Raw genomic sequence first — 4,638 nt, 5'->3', positions numbered from 1 at the left:
AAGTGACCCCAAAAATTCCACCAGAGGACTTTTACAGCTGATAAATAAGTTCAGCAAAGCAACTAGATATAAAATTAAATCAAACTAATCAGTAGCCTTTCTCTACTCAAAGTATAAACATGCTGAGAAGGAAATTAGAAAAAAGACACCCTTCACAATAGTCACAAAGAATATGAAATACCTTGGTGTGACCTTAACTAAGCAAGTGAAAGATTTGTATGACAAGGATTTCAAATCTCTGAAGATGGAAATTGAAGAAGACCTCAGAGGATGGAAAGATCTCCCATGCTCATGGACTGAAAGGATCAACATTGTAAAACTGGCCATCTTACCAAAAGCAATCTACAGATTCAAAGCATTCCCCATCAAAATTCCAACTCAATTCTTAGTAGAGTCGGAAAGAACACTTTGAAAATTCACTTAGAATAACAAAAAACCTAGGATATTAAAGTCTATTCTCAACAACAAGAAATTTCTTTGGGAATCACTATCCCTGACCTCAAGCTATATTACAAAGCAATTGTGATAAAAACCACACAGTATTGGTACACAGATAGGCAGGTAGATAAATGGAACAGAATTGAAGACCCAGAAATGAACTCTCACACTTACGGTCACTTGATCTTTGACAAAGGAGCTAAAATTCAATGGAAAAAGGACAGCTTCTTCAACAAATGGTCTTGGTTTAACTGGCAGTCAGCATGCAGGAGAATGCAGGCCTATCATTTTTCATCTCCTTGTACAAAGCTCAAGTCCAAGTGGATCAAACATCTCCAAATAAAACCAGGTACACTGAAACTATTAGAAGAGAAAGTAGGTGTCGCGCGCCCCACGTCCATGCGAAAACAGGATTCTTGTACGAACAACCTTTATTGTACAGTACTCTGAGCAGGGGACCACGTGGGAAAAAAATGCACTGCTTATAAATGCCCAGGAGACTCGTGTTGCTACCTGATTGGTGCGCCCTCCAGTATCTCATTAGTATGCCCCGAGAGCGGGCTGTGACGTCTGTGGTACATGCGCACTATGTCTCTCAGGCTGGGCAACGGTTCTGTTTGCTGAGTCATCGGCAGGAAGCCAGCGCCATCTTTGGGTGTGGCACAAACGGCTTCCAACAAGTAGGGATGAATGTATAATGCATAGGCACAGGGGAAATTTTCCTGAACAGAAAACCAATGGCCTATGCTCTAAGACCAAGAATTGACAAATGGGACATCATGAAATTGCAAAATTTCTGTAAGGCTAAGAACACTGTTAAGAATACAAAGTAGCAGCCAACCAACTGGGAAAGGATCTTTACCAATCCCACATCTGATAGAGGGCTAATATCCAATATATACAAAGAACTCAATACAGACTCCAGATAATCAAACAATCCTATTAAAAATGGGGTACAGAGCAAAAAAAAAAAAAATCTCAACTGAGGAATACTGAATGGCTGAGAAGCACCTAAAGAAATGCTCAACATCCCTAGTCATCAAGGAAATGGAAATCAAATCAACCCTGAGATTCCACCTCACAGCAGTCAGAATAGCTAAGATCAAAAACCCAGATGCCAGAAGATGCTGTCGAGGATGCAGAGAAAGAGGAACACTCCTCCATTGTTGGTGGGGTTGTAAGCTGGTACAACCACTCTGGAAATCAGTCTGGCAGTTTCTCAGAAAATTGGATATAGTACTACCTGAACCTCAACCCAGCTATTCCACTTCTGGGCATATTCCCCAAAGATGCTCCAACATATAATAAGAACACATGCTACACTATGTTCATAGCAGCCTTATTTATAATAGCCAGAAGCTGGAAAGAACCCAGATGTCCTTCAACAGAGGAATGGATATAGAAATTGTGGTATATTTACACAATGGAGTACTACTCAGCAATTAGAAACAGTGACTTCACAAAATTCATAGGCAAATGGATGGAACTAGAGACTATCATCCTGAGTGAGGTAACCCAGTCACCAAAGAACACGTATGATATGAAGTCACTGATAATCGAATACTAGCCCCAGAAAGCTATGAATACCCAAGAAACAGTTCACAGACCTCATAAAGCTCAAAAAGAAGGAAGGCCAAAATGTAGAAGCCTCAGTCCTTCTTAGAAAGGAGAATAAAACACTCAAGGGAGAAGGTATAGGATCAAGTGGAAAAGTAGGGATTGAAGAGGGGATCATTCAGGGGCTGCCTCACTTGGGGAGGCAAGTGTAGCAACATGAGCCAAGCACTATAGCTGATATTGGGAGGTGCTTGCTGGCAGGAGCCAGATAGGAGTGCCTCTGCATGGGCTCTGCCAGAGTCATGCAGCTGAGCATTCTTGAAGCTAACCATCAGTCTGAGCACAGAGACTTCAGTGAGGGTGCTGGGTTGAGGGTTGAAAGAACTGAAGGGGGTTGCAGCCACATGAGAAGAACAACATTGTCAACCAACCAAATCCTCCCCAGTTCCCATGGACTAAAACACCAACCACTGAGCATGCATTGAGAGGCCCACGGCTCCAGTTGCATATGCATCAGAGAATAACAGTATCTGGCATCAATGTGAGAAGAGGCCTTTGGTCCAGGGAGGGCACATTTTTTCAATGTAGGGGAATGCCAAGGCACTGAGGTGGAGAGGGTGATTGGGAGCTAGTGCACCTTTGTGAAGATGGTGTCGGGGGTAATGGGAGCAGGATGGGCAAAGGGGAAAACATTTCAAATGTTTCAGAGAGTTTCTACTAAAAAAAAAAAAAAAAGAAACAAAAGAACTATACAAAGAATCAACAAAACTAGGAGCTGGTTCTTTAAGAAAATGAACAAGATAGATAAACCCTTAGCCATTACTAACTATAGGACACAGGGACAGTATCCAAATTAACAAAATCAAAAATGAAAAGGGAGACAGAACAACAGAAACAAAGGAAATTTAAAATGTCACCAGATCCTACTACAAAAGCTTATACTCAACTCAACTGGATAATCTGGAGGAAATGGACAATTTCTAGACAGATACCAGGTACCAAAGTCAAATCATATAAAACATCTAAAATGCCGTATGACCCCTAAAGAAAGATAAGCAGTCACTGAAAGGCCCAACCAAAGAAAGCCTAGGGTCAGATAGGTTTAGTGCAGAGAATTCTACCAGACCTTCAAAGAAGTTCTAATACCGCTATTTGGGGAAGGATGTCGAGAAGGGGCCAAGAGGGTGGGGCTGTATGAGGCTGAGGTGACACGGTTTCCCAGCTTGGCTCGCATGGTCGCCTTTGACAGTCGGGGCTAGGTGCCTGGCCCTGGAAAGCGTTGGATGGTCGGCTGCATGCCATTAGTGGAGCATCAGGATCTCAGGGTTGTCCATGGAAACGCCCTGAGGAGCGAGCGAGCGATCCAGCAGTATGAGAAATGCCACAGTTCATAGCCCTTGGGGAGTAAAGTTATAAAGGGGGATTTGAAAAAATCTGGCCTTAGCTCCAGGATAGAGCACATCACTTGTCTTCTTCCAAAAATGAACAAACAGGTCTACTCCTAAGCTTTCTTCTAGTTTAAGAGAGATTTGCAGGTGTTGTGGTTGTGTTCTAGGTCAGATCAAACACTCTGTCACAATGCCTGAAATAAATATCAACCATCTTGATGAAAAACAGGTTCAGCTTCTAGCAGAGATATATATTCTTATAGATGAAAATGACAATAAAATTGGGGCTGACACCAAAAAAAAAATTGTCACCTGAATGAAAACATCAACAAAGGATTATTACATTGCGCTTTTAGTGTCTTCTTGTTTAATAGTGAAAATAAGCTCCTGTTACAGCAGAGATCAGATGCTAAAATTACCTTTCCAGGTTGTTTCACCAATAGCTGCTGCAGCCATCCATTAAGTAACCCAGGTGAGCTGGAAGAAAATGATGCCATCGGCGTAAAACGAGCAGCACAGAGGCACTTAAAAGAAGAGTTGGGAATACTGGTGGAAGAGGTTAATCTAAATGAAATGAATTATCTAACAAGAATTTACTATAAGGCCCAATCTGATGGTATCTGGGGTGAATATGAAATTGATTACATTTTGTTTCTGAGGAAGAATGTAACCTTGAATCCGGATCCCAACGAGATTAAAAGCTACTGCCATGTATCAAAGGAAGAACTTACAGAAATTCTGAAGAAGGCAGCCAGTGGTGAAATTAAGTTAACTCCATGGTTTAAGATTATTGCAGACACGTTTCTCTTTAAATGGTGGGATAACTTAAACCATTTGAATCCATTTGTTGACCATGAGAAAAATACACAGAATGTGAATGTGTTAGTGATTTGAGAATTTTTCTACCTAGTAAAAATGGTGTGGTTTGGTTTTAAATTGTATGAGACATAGGTATTTTACAACCAAAATTTGTTTTGAGAAAAGATAAAAAAGAAAAACCCAACTAACTTACAGTTTTATATTATATATCATATATATATATACATACATACATACATACATACATACATACATACATACATACATACATACACACACACACTGATATTTGTAGAAAAACAAATCATTTAGGAGAGATTATTGTGAAATTATGCCATAAACAAGATTAATTTAACCTGTCCAAATACCTGGCTATGACAAGATTGAAGGAAAAACCAGAACTCCTCACATTTTGACAAACACGTTCCAAACACTT

The 4,638-nt window shown here is 40.5% G+C and overlaps 1 pseudogene across 1 annotated transcript; it reads left to right on the top strand.

The window, feature by feature from the left end:
* Positions 1-3,546: 3,546 nt before the first annotated feature.
* On the top strand, positions 3,547-4,260 carry LOC308429437 (isopentenyl-diphosphate Delta-isomerase 1-like; annotated as a pseudogene). Its single transcript has one exon. The product of its transcript is annotated as an isopentenyl-diphosphate Delta-isomerase 1-like (transcript).
* Positions 4,261-4,638: the final 378 nt, after the last annotated feature.

This window comes from Micromys minutus (assembly GCF_963924665.1).
Source record: "Micromys minutus genome assembly, chromosome: 13".
Taxonomy (NCBI): domain Eukaryota; kingdom Metazoa; phylum Chordata; class Mammalia; order Rodentia; family Muridae; genus Micromys; species Micromys minutus.
Note: the sequence above shows the minus strand (reverse complement) of the source record. Positions and strands in the feature narration are given on the sequence as shown.